Genomic DNA, 15,194 nt, shown 5'->3' with positions numbered 1-15,194 from the left:
ATAAACATGGAAATATCTACACCGCTATCTCTATAATCATGGAAATATCTACACCGCTATGTGTGTAAAGATGGAAATAACTACACTGCTATGTGTATAAACATGGAAACATCTACAGCGCTATCTCTATAAACATGGAAATATCTACACCGTCATCTGTATAAACATGGAAATATCTATACTGCCATCTGTATAAACATGGAAATATCTAAACTGACATCTGTATAAAGATGGAAATACCTACACCGGTATCTGTATAAACATGGAAATAACTTATTCGCTATCTGCATAAACATGGAAATATCTACACCGCTATCTGTATAAACATGGAAATATCTAGACCGCTATCTGTATAAACATGGAAATATCTTCACAGATATCTCTATAAACATGGAAATATCTACACTGCTATCTGTATAAACATGGAAATATCTACGCCTCTATCTGTATAAACATGGAAATATCTACACCGCTATCTGTATAAACATGGAAATGTCTTCACCGCTTTCTGCATAAACATGGAAATATCTACACCGCTATCTCTAAAAATGGAAATACCTACAACGCTATCTTTTTAAACATGGAAATGTTTACACCGCTATCTGTGTAAACGTGGAAATATTTACACCGCCATCTGTGTAAACATGGAAATATCTTCACCACCATCTCTATAAACATGGAAATATCTGCAACGCCATCTCTATAAACATTGAAATATCTACACCACCATCTCTATAAACATGGAAATAACTACACCGCCATCTATATGAACTTGGAAATATCTATACCGCCATCTGTATAAACGTGGAAATATCTACACCGCCGTCTGTATAAACATGGAAATATCTACACAGCCATCTCTATAAACATGGAAATATCTACACCACTATATGTATAAACATGGAAATATCTACACCGCTACCTCTAGAAACATGGAAATAGCTTCACCACTATCTGTACAAATATGGAAATATCTACACCGCTATCTCTATAAACATGGAAATATCTGCAACGCTATCTGTGTAAACGTGGAAATGTCTACACTGCTATCTGTGTAAACACCTAAATATCTACAACGCTATCTGTATAAAGATGCAAATATCTACACCACCATCTTTATATACATGGATATATCTACACCGCCATCTGTATAAACGGGGAAATATCTACTCTGCCATCTCTATAAACATGGAAATAACTACACCGCCAACTGTATGAACATTTAAATGTGTACATCGCCATCTGTATAAAGATGGAAATATCTACACCGCTATCTGAATGAACAGGGAATTATCTACACCGCTATCTATATCAACATGGGAATATCTGCACTGCTATCTCTATAAACATGGAAATATCTACACCGCCATCTCTATAAACATGGAAATATCTAAACTGGCATCTGTATGAACATGGAAATATCTACAAAGCTATATCTATAAAGATGGAAATATCTACACCGCGATCTGTATAAACATGAAAATATCTACATCGCTATCTGTATAAAGATGGAAATATCTACAATGCCATCTGAATAAACATGGGAATATCTACAGTGCCGTCTGTATGAACATGGAAATATCTACACGGCTATTTCTGTTAAGATGGATGTATCTTCCCCGCCATCTGTATAAACATGGAAATATCTACACCGCTATCTGTATGAATAGCGAAATACCTACACCACAATCAGAATAAATATGGAAATATCTACACCGCCATCTGCATGAACATGGAAATATCTACACCGCCATCTGTATGAACATGGAAATAACCACACCGCCATCTGTATGAACATGGAAATACCTACCCCTCCCTCTGTATGAACATGGAAATATCTACACCGGAATCTGTATGAACATCGAAATATCTACACCTCCATCTGTATAAACATGGAAATATCTTCACCGCCATCTGTGTGAACTTGGAAATATCTACACTGCCATCTCTATGAACATGGAAATATCTACACCGCCATCTATATGAACATGGAAATATCTACACCGCTATCAGTATGATCATGGAATTATCTAACCTGCTATATGTATAAACAGCTAAATATCTACACCGCTATCTCTATAAACATGCAAATAACTACACCACTATCTCTATAAACATTGAAATATCTAGACCGCCATCTCTATCAACATGGAAATATCTACACCACCATCTGTAGAAAGGTGGAAATATCTACACCGCCATCTGTATCAACATGGAAATACCTACACCGCTATCTGTATCAACATGGAAATATCTACACAGCAATCTCTATAGACATGGAAGTATCTACACCACCATCTGTATGAACATGGAAATACCTACACATCTTTCTGTATGAACATGGAAATATCTCCACCGCTATCTTTATGAACATGGATATATCTACACCGCTATCTGTCTGAACATGGAATTATCTCTACCGCTATCCATATATATATGGAAATATCTACACCGCTATCTCTATGAACATGGAAATATCTACACCGCTATCTGTATGAACGTGAAAATATCTTCAGCGCCATCTGTATAAACATGTAAGTATCTACACCGCTATCTCTATAAACATGGAAATATCTACACCGTCATCTCTATAAACATGGAAACACCTACACCGCCATCTGTATGAACATGAAAATATCTAAAACGCCAACTCTATAAACATGGAAATATCTACACCACCATCTCTATAAACATAGAAATAGCTAAACCGCCATCTGTATGAACATGGGAATATCTACACGGCTATTTTTGTTAAGATTGATATATCTTCCCCGCCATCTGTATAAACATGTAAATATGTACCATGCCATCTCTATTAATATGGAAATATCTACACTGCAATCAGAATAAATATGGAAATATCTACACCGCCATCTAGATGAACATGGAAATATCTACACCGCCATCTGTATGAACATGGAAATAACCACACCGCCATCTGTATGAACATGGAAATACCTACCCCGCCATCTGTATGAACATGGAAATATCTACACCGGAATCTGTATGAACTTCGAAATATCTACACTTCCATCTGTATAAACAAGGAAATATCTTCACGGCCATCTGGGTGAACTTGGAAATATCTACACCGCCATCTGTATGAACATGGAAATATCTACACCAGCATCTATATGAACATGGAAATATCTACACCGCTATCTGTATGATCATGGAAATATCTACACCGCTGTATGTATAAACAGCTAAATATCTACACCGCTATCTCTATAAACATGCAAATAACTACACCGCTATCTCTATAAACATGGAAATAACTAGACCGCCATCTCTATCAACATGGAATTATCTACAGAACCATCAGCATGAACTTGGAAATATCTACAACGCCATCTGTATAAAGGTGGAAATATCTACACCGCCATCTGTATCAACATGGAATTGCCTACACCGCTATCTGCATCAACATGGAAATATCTACACAGCAATCTCTGCAGACATGGAAATATCTACACCTCTATCTGTATAAACAAGGAAATATCTACACCGCCATCTCTATAAACATGGAAATATCTACACCGCTATCTGTATGAACATGAAAATATCTTCAGCGCCATCTGTATAAACATGGAAGTATGTACACCGCTATCTCTATAAACATGGAAATATCTACACCGCCATCTCCACAAACATGGAAAAACCTACACCACCATATGTATGAAGATGAAAATATCTACAACGCCTACTATATAAACATGGAAATATCTACACCACCATCTCTATGAACATGGAAATATCTAAACCGCCATCGGTATGAAAATGGAAATATCTACACCGCTATTTCTGTTAAGATGGATATATCTTCCCCATCATCTGTATAAACATGGAAATATCTACACCACTATCTGTATTAATATGGAAATATCTACACCGCAATCAGAATAAAGATGAAAATATCTACACCGCCCTCTGTAAAAACATGGAAATATCTGCACCGCCCTCTATATAAACATGGAAATATCTACACCGCCATCTGTATGAACATGGAAATCCCTACACAGCCATCAGTATGATCATGGAAATATCTAAACCGCAATCTGTATGAACTTGGAAATACCTGCACCACCATCTGTATAAACATGCAAATATCTTCACCGCCATCTGTATGAACATGGAAATATCTACACCGCCATCTGTATGAACATGGAAAATCTACACCGCTATCTGAATGAACATGAAAATATCCACACCGCTATCTGTATAAACATGGAAATATCTACACCGCTATCTCTATAAACATGGAAATATCTACACTGCTATCTGTATAAACAAGGAAACATCTACACCGCCATATCTATAAACATGGAAATATCTACACCGCCTTCTCTGTGAACATGGAAATATCTACATCGCCATCTGTAAACATGGAAATATCTACACCGCCATGTGTATGAACATGGAAATAGCTACACTGCCATCTGTATGAACATGGAAATATCTACACCGCCATCTGTATAAACATCGAAATAACTACACCACTATCTCTATAAACAAGGAAATATCTAAACTGCCTTCTCCATAAACATGCAAATATCTACACCGCCATCTGTATAAACAAAGAAATACCTATACTGCCATCTGTATAAACATGGAAATATCTAAACTGACATCTGTATAAAGATGGAAATAGCTACACCGGTATCTGTATAAACATGGAAATAACTTCTTCGCTATCTGCATAAACATGGAATTATCTACACCGCTGTCTGTATAAACATGGAAATATCTACACTGTTATATGTAAAACATGGAAATATCTACACCGCTATATCTATACACATGGAAATATCTACACCGCTATCTCTATAATCATGGAAATATCAACACCGCTATGTGTGTAAACATGGAAATAACTACACTGCTATGTGTATAAACATGGAAACATCTACAGCGCTATCTCTATAAACATGGAAATATCTACACCGCCATCTGTATAAACATGCAAATATCTACACTGCCATCTGTATAAGAATGGAAATATCTACACTGCCATCTGTATAAAGATGGAAATATCTACACCGCTATCTCTATAATCGCGGAAATATCTACACCGGCATCTCTATAAACATGGAAATAACTACACCACTATCTCTATAAACAATGAAATATCTAAACCGCCATTTCCATAAACATGGAAATATCTACACTGCCATCTGTATAAACGTGGAAATATCTAAACTGACATCTGTATAAAGATGGAAATACCTACACCGGTATCTGTATAAACAAGGAAATAACTTCTTCGCTATCTGCATAAACATGGAAATATCTACACCGCTATCTGTATAAACATGGAAATAACTACACAGCTATCTGTGTAAACATGGAAATATCTACACAGATATCTCTATAAACATGGAAATATCTACACTGCTATCCGTATAAACATGGAAATATCTACGCCTCTATTTGTATAAACATGGAAATATCTACACTGCTATCTCTATAAACATGGAAATACCTACAACGCTATCTGTTTAAACATGGAAATGTTTACACCGCTATCTGTGTAAATATGGAAATATTTACAATGCCATCTGTGTAAACATGGAAATATCTACACCGCCATCTCTACAAACATGGAAATATATACAACGCCATCTGTATACACATTGAAATATCTACACCGCCATTTCTATAAACATGGAAATAAGTACACCGCCATCTGTATGAACTTGGAAATATCTATACGGCCATCCATATAAAGATGGAAGTATCTACACCGCTATCTTTATGAGCATGGAAATATCTACCCCACTATCTGTATAAAAATGGAAATATCTACATTGCTATCTCTATAAACATGGAAATATCTACACCGCTATCTGTATAAACAAGGAAAAATCTACACCGCCATCTTTATAAACATGGAAATATCTACACTGGTTTCTGCATGAACATGAAAATATCTACAGCGCCATCTGTATAAACATGGAAGTACCTTCACCGCCATCTCTACAAACATGGAAATATCTACACCACCATCTCTATAAACATGGAAATACTTACACTGCCATCTGTATGAACATGGAAGTATCCACTCCGCCATCTGTATGAACATGGAAATATCTTCATCGCCATCTGTATGAACATGGAAATATCTACACCACCATCTGTATGAACATGGAAATTTCTACTCCGCCATCTGTATCAACATGGAAATATCTACACTGCTATATGTAAAAAAGGGAAATAACTACACCGCTATCTCTATAAACATGGAAATATCTACACAGCTGTCCGTATAAACGTGGAAATATCTACACCGCTATCTGTATAAAAATGGAAATATCTACACCGCTATCTGTATAAACATGGAACTATCTACACCGTTAGCCATATAAATATGGAAAAAACTACACCACTATCTCTATAAACGTGGAAATATCGACACCGCTATCTGTATAAACATGGAAGTATCTACACTGCTCTATGTAAAGCATGGAAATATGTACACCGCTATCTCTATAAACATGGAAATATCTACACCCCTAACTGTATGAACATGGAAATAACTACACTGCTATCTCTATCAACATGGAAATATCAATTCTGCTATCTGTATAAACATGGAAATATCTACACTGTTATAAGTAAAAGATGGAAATATCTACACTGCTATTTCTATAAACATGGAAATATCTACACCGCTATCTCTATAATCATGGAAATATCTACACCGCTATGTGTGTAAAGATGGAAATAACTACACTGCTATGTGTATAAACATGGAAACATCTACAGCGCTATCTCTATAAACATGGAAATATCTACACCGTCATCTGTATAAACATGGAAATATCTATACTGCCATCTGTATAAACATGGAAATATCTAAACTGACATCTGTATAAAGATGGAAATACCTACACCGGTATCTGTATAAACATGGAAATAACTTATTCGCTATCTGCATAAACATGGAAATATCTACACCGCTATCTGTATAAACATGGAAATATCTAGACCGCTATCTGTATAAACATGGAAATATCTTCACAGATATCTCTATAAACATGGAAATATCTACACTGCTATCTGTATAAACATGGAAATATCTACGCCTCTATCTGTATAAACATGGAAATATCTACACCGCTATCTGTATAAACATGGAAATGTCTTCACCGCTTTCTGCATAAACATGGAAATATCTACACCGCTATCTCTAAAAATGGAAATACCTACAACGCTATCTTTTTAAACATGGAAATGTTTACACCGCTATCTGTGTAAACGTGGAAATATTTACACCGCCATCTGTGTAAACATGGAAATATCTTCACCACCATCTCTATAAACATGGAAATATCTGCAACGCCATCTCTATAAACATTGAAATATCTACACCACCATCTCTATAAACATGGAAATAACTACACCGCCATCTATATGAACTTGGAAATATCTATACCGCCATCTGTATAAACGTGGAAATATCTACACCGCCGTCTGTATAAACATGGAAATATCTACACAGCCATCTCTATAAACATGGAAATATCTACACCACTATATGTATAAACATGGAAATATCTACACCGCTACCTCTAGAAACATGGAAATAGCTTCACCACTATCTGTACAAATATGGAAATATCTACACCGCTATCTCTATAAACATGGAAATATCTGCAACGCTATCTGTGTAAACGTGGAAATGTCTACACTGCTATCTGTGTAAACACCTAAATATCTACAACGCTATCTGTATAAAGATGCAAATATCTACACCACCATCTTTATATACATGGATATATCTACACCGCCATCTGTATAAACGGGGAAATATCTACTCTGCCATCTCTATAAACATGGAAATAACTACACCGCCAACTGTATGAACATTTAAATGTGTACATCGCCATCTGTATAAAGATGGAAATATCTACACCGCTATCTGAATGAACAGGGAATTATCTACACCGCTATCTATATCAACATGGGAATATCTGCACTGCTATCTCTATAAACATGGAAATATCTACACCGCCATCTCTATAAACATGGAAATATCTAAACTGGCATCTGTATGAACATGGAAATATCTACAAAGCTATATCTATAAAGATGGAAATATCTACACCGCGATCTGTATAAACATGAAAATATCTACATCGCTATCTGTATAAAGATGGAAATATCTACAATGCCATCTGAATAAACATGGGAATATCTACAGTGCCGTCTGTATGAACATGGAAATATCTACACGGCTATTTCTGTTAAGATGGATGTATCTTCCCCGCCATCTGTATAAACATGGAAATATCTACACCGCTATCTGTATGAATAGCGAAATACCTACACCACAATCAGAATAAATATGGAAATATCTACACCGCCATCTGCATGAACATGGAAATATCTACACCGCCATCTGTATGAACATGGAAATAACCACACCGCCATCTGTATGAACATGGAAATACCTACCCCTCCCTCTGTATGAACATGGAAATATCTACACCGGAATCTGTATGAACATCGAAATATCTACACCTCCATCTGTATAAACATGGAAATATCTTCACCGCCATCTGTGTGAACTTGGAAATATCTACACTGCCATCTCTATGAACATGGAAATATCTACACCGCCATCTATATGAACATGGAAATATCTACACCGCTATCAGTATGATCATGGAATTATCTAACCTGCTATATGTATAAACAGCTAAATATCTACACCGCTATCTCTATAAACATGCAAATAACTACACCACTATCTCTATAAACATTGAAATATCTAGACCGCCATCTCTATCAACATGGAAATATCTACACCACCATCTGTAGAAAGGTGGAAATATCTACACCGCCATCTGTATCAACATGGAAATACCTACACCGCTATCTGTATCAACATGGAAATATCTACACAGCAATCTCTATAGACATGGAAGTATCTACACCACCATCTGTATGAACATGGAAATACCTACACATCTTTCTGTATGAACATGGAAATATCTCCACCGCTATCTTTATGAACATGGATATATCTACACCGCTATCTGTCTGAACATGGAATTATCTCTACCGCTATCCATATATATATGGAAATATCTACACCGCTATCTCTATGAACATGGAAATATCTACACCGCTATCTGTATGAACGTGAAAATATCTTCAGCGCCATCTGTATAAACATGTAAGTATCTACACCGCTATCTCTATAAACATGGAAATATCTACACCGTCATCTCTATAAACATGGAAACACCTACACCGCCATCTGTATGAACATGAAAATATCTAAAACGCCAACTCTATAAACATGGAAATATCTACACCACCATCTCTATAAACATAGAAATAGCTAAACCGCCATCTGTATGAACATGAAAATATCTACAACGCCAACTCTATAAACATGGAAATATCTACACCACCATCTCTATAAACAAGGAAATATCTAAACCGTCATCTATATGAACATGGAAATATCTACAAGGCTATGTCTGTTAAGATGGATATGTCTACCCCGCCATCTGTATAAACATGCAAATATCTACACCGCTCTCTGTATTTATATGGAAATATCTAAACCGCAATCAGAATAACATGGAAATATCTACACTGCCATCTGTAAAAACATGGAAATATCTGCACCGCCATCTATATAAACATGGAAATATCAACATCGCCATTTGTGTGAACATGAAAATATCTACACCACCATCAGCGTGATCATGGAAATATCTAAACTACAATCTGTATGAACTTGGAAATATCTACAACGCCATCTGTATGAACTTGGAAATACCTACACCACCATCTGTAAAAACATGCAAATACCTTCACCGGCATCTGTATGAACATGGAAATATCTACACCGCCATTTGCACAAACATGGAAAATCTACAGCACTATCTGTATGAACATGGAAATATCTACACCGTTATCTGTATAAACATGGAATTATCTACACCGATATCTCTACAAACATGGAAATACCTACACCGTTATCTGTATAAACAACCAAATATCTACACCCCCAAATCTATAAACATGGAAATATCTACACAGCCTTCAGTATGAACATGGAAATATGTACACCGCCATGTGTATGAACATGGAAATATATACACCGCCATCTGTTTGAACAGGGAAATATCTACACCGACATCTGTATGAACATAGAAATATCTACACCGCTATCTGTATAAACATGGAAATATGTACACCGCTATCACTATAAATGTGGAAATATCTACACCGCCATCTGAATAAACAAGGAAATATTTAGACCGCCATCTCTATAAACATGGAAATATCTACACTGCTATCTGCATAAACATGGAAATATCTACACCTCTATTTGTATAAACTTGGAAATATCTACACCGCTATGTGTATCAACATGGAAATATCTACACTACTATCTCTATATACATGGAACTATCTACACCGCCATCTGTATAAACATGGAAATATCTACACTGCCATCTCTATAAGCATGGAAATATCTACACCGCCATCCGTATAAAGATGGAAATATCTACACCACTATCTCTATAATCATGGAAATATCTACACCGCCATCTATATAAACATGGAAATATCTACACTGCTATATGTAAAAAAGGGAAATAACTACACCGCTATCTCTATAAACATGGAAATATCTACACAGCTGTCCGTATAAACGTGGAAATATCTACACCGCTATCTGTATAAAAATGGAAATATCTACACCGCTATCTGTATAAACATGGAACTATCTACACCGTTAGCCATATAAATATGGAAAAAACTACACCACTATCTCTATAAACGTGGAAATATCGACACCGCTATCTGTATAAACATGGAAGTATCTACACTGCTCTATGTAAAGCATGGAAATATGTACACCGCTATCTCTATAAACATGGAAATATCTACACCCCTAACTGTATGAACATGGAAATAACTACACTGCTATCTCTATCAACATGGAAATATCAATTCTGCTATCTGTATAAACATGGAAATATCTACACTGTTATAAGTAAAAGATGGAAATATCTACACTGCTATTTCTATAAACATGGAAATATCTACACCGCTATCTCTATAATCATGGAAATATCTACACCGCTATGTGTGTAAAGATGGAAATAACTACACTGCTATGTGTATAAACATGGAAACATCTACAGCGCTATCTCTATAAACATGGAAATATCTACACCGTCATCTGTATAAACATGGAAATATCTATACTGCCATCTGTATAAACATGGAAATATCTAAACTGACATCTGTATAAAGATGGAAATACCTACACCGGTATCTGTATAAACATGGAAATAACTTATTCGCTATCTGCATAAACATGGAAATATCTACACCGCTATCTGTATAAACATGGAAATATCTAGACCGCTATCTGTATAAACATGGAAATATCTTCACAGATATCTCTATAAACATGGAAATATCTACACTGCTATCTGTATAAACATGGAAATATCTACGCCTCTATCTGTATAAACATGGAAATATCTACACCGCTATCTGTATAAACATGGAAATGTCTTCACCGCTTTCTGCATAAACATGGAAATATCTACACCGCTATCTCTAAAAATGGAAATACCTACAACGCTATCTTTTTAAACATGGAAATGTTTACACCGCTATCTGTGTAAACGTGGAAATATTTACACCGCCATCTGTGTAAACATGGAAATATCTTCACCACCATCTCTATAAACATGGAAATATCTGCAACGCCATCTCTATAAACATTGAAATATCTACACCACCATCTCTATAAACATGGAAATAACTACACCGCCATCTATATGAACTTGGAAATATCTATACCGCCATCTGTATAAACGTGGAAATATCTACACCGCCGTCTGTATAAACATGGAAATATCTACACAGCCATCTCTATAAACATGGAAATATCTACACCACTATATGTATAAACATGGAAATATCTACACCGCTACCTCTAGAAACATGGAAATAGCTTCACCACTATCTGTACAAATATGGAAATATCTACACCGCTATCTCTATAAACATGGAAATATCTGCAACGCTATCTGTGTAAACGTGGAAATGTCTACACTGCTATCTGTGTAAACACCTAAATATCTACAACGCTATCTGTATAAAGATGCAAATATCTACACCACCATCTTTATATACATGGATATATCTACACCGCCATCTGTATAAACGGGGAAATATCTACTCTGCCATCTCTATAAACATGGAAATAACTACACCGCCAACTGTATGAACATTTAAATGTGTACATCGCCATCTGTATAAAGATGGAAATATCTACACCGCTATCTGAATGAACAGGGAATTATCTACACCGCTATCTATATCAACATGGGAATATCTGCACTGCTATCTCTATAAACATGGAAATATCTACACCGCCATCTCTATAAACATGGAAATATCTAAACTGGCATCTGTATGAACATGGAAATATCTACAAAGCTATATCTATAAAGATGGAAATATCTACACCGCGATCTGTATAAACATGAAAATATCTACATCGCTATCTGTATAAAGATGGAAATATCTACAATGCCATCTGAATAAACATGGGAATATCTACAGTGCCGTCTGTATGAACATGGAAATATCTACACGGCTATTTCTGTTAAGATGGATGTATCTTCCCCGCCATCTGTATAAACATGGAAATATCTACACCGCTATCTGTATGAATAGCGAAATACCTACACCACAATCAGAATAAATATGGAAATATCTACACCGCCATCTGCATGAACATGGAAATATCTACACCGCCATCTGTATGAACATGGAAATAACCACACCGCCATCTGTATGAACATGGAAATACCTACCCCTCCCTCTGTATGAACATGGAAATATCTACACCGGAATCTGTATGAACATCGAAATATCTACACCTCCATCTGTATAAACATGGAAATATCTTCACCGCCATCTGTGTGAACTTGGAAATATCTACACTGCCATCTCTATGAACATGGAAATATCTACACCGCCATCTATATGAACATGGAAATATCTACACCGCTATCAGTATGATCATGGAATTATCTAACCTGCTATATGTATAAACAGCTAAATATCTACACCGCTATCTCTATAAACATGCAAATAACTACACCACTATCTCTATAAACATTGAAATATCTAGACCGCCATCTCTATCAACATGGAAATATCTACACCACCATCTGTAGAAAGGTGGAAATATCTACACCGCCATCTGTATCAACATGGAAATACCTACACCGCTATCTGTATCAACATGGAAATATCTACACAGCAATCTCTATAGACATGGAAGTATCTACACCACCATCTGTATGAACATGGAAATACCTACACATCTTTCTGTATGAACATGGAAATATCTCCACCGCTATCTTTATGAACATGGATATATCTACACCGCTATCTGTCTGAACATGGAATTATCTCTACCGCTATCCATATATATATGGAAATATCTACACCGCTATCTCTATGAACATGGAAATATCTACACCGCTATCTGTATGAACGTGAAAATATCTTCAGCGCCATCTGTATAAACATGTAAGTATCTACACCGCTATCTCTATAAACATGGAAATATCTACACCGTCATCTCTATAAACATGGAAACACCTACACCGCCATCTGTATGAACATGAAAATATCTAAAACGCCAACTCTATAAACATGGAAATATCTACACCACCATCTCTATAAACATAGAAATAGCTAAACCGCCATCTGTATGAACATGAAAATATCTACAACGCCAACTCTATAAACATGGAAATATCTACACCACCATCTCTATAAACAAGGAAATATCTAAACCGTCATCTATATGAACATGGAAATATCTACAAGGCTATGTCTGTTAAGATGGATATGTCTACCCCGCCATCTGTATAAACATGCAAATATCTACACCGCTCTCTGTATTTATATGGAAATATCTAAACCGCAATCAGAATAACATGGAAATATCTACACTGCCATCTGTAAAAACATGGAAATATCTGCACCGCCATCTATATAAACATGGAAATATCAACATCGCCATTTGTGTGAACATGAAAATATCTACACCACCATCAGCGTGATCATGGAAATATCTAAACTACAATCTGTATGAACTTGGAAATATCTACAACGCCATCTGTATGAACTTGGAAATACCTACACCACCATCTGTAAAAACATGCAAATACCTTCACCGGCATCTGTATGAACATGGAAATATCTACACCGCCATTTGCACAAACATGGAAAATCTACAGCACTATCTGTATGAACATGGAAATATCTACACCGTTATCTGTATAAACATGGAATTATCTACACCGATATCTCTACAAACATGGAAATACCTACACCGTTATCTGTATAAACAACCAAATATCTACACCCCCAAATCTATAAACATGGAAATATCTACACAGCCTTCAGTATGAACATGGAAATATGTACACCGCCATGTGTATGAACATGGAAATATATACACCGCCATCTGTTTGAACAGGGAAATATCTACACCGACATCTGTATGAACATAGAAATATCTACACCGCTATCTGTATAAACATGGAAATATGTACACCGCTATCACTATAAATGTGGAAATATCTACACCGCCATCTGAATAAACAAGGAAATATTTAGACCGCCATCTCTATAAACATGGAAATATCTACACTGCTATCTGCATAAACATGGAAATATCTACACCTCTATTTGTATAAACTTGGAAATATCTACACCGCTATGTGTATCAACATGGAAATATCTACACTACTATCTCTATATACATGGAACTATCTACACCGCCATCTGTATAAACATGGAAATATCTACACTGCCATCTCTATAAGCATGGAAATATCTACACCGCCATCCGTATAAAGATGGAAATATCTACACCACTATCTCTATAATCATGGAAATATCTAGACCGCCATCTGTATCAACATGGAAATATCTACACAGCTATCTGTATAAACATGGAAATATCTAGACCGCCATCTCTATAAACATGGAAAACTCTACACCGCCATCTGTATAAACATGGAAATATCTACACCGCTATCTCCATAAACATGGAAATATCTAAACCGCTATCTGTATAAACATGGAAATATCTTCACCGGTATCTCTATAAACATGGAAAT

Source organism: Gorilla gorilla, chromosome 17 (assembly GCF_029281585.2).
Source record: "Gorilla gorilla gorilla isolate KB3781 chromosome 17, NHGRI_mGorGor1-v2.1_pri, whole genome shotgun sequence".
Lineage (NCBI taxonomy): Eukaryota > Metazoa > Chordata > Mammalia > Primates > Hominidae > Gorilla > Gorilla gorilla.
The sequence above is the reverse complement of the archived record's forward strand: the minus strand, read 5'-3'. Positions refer to the sequence as shown.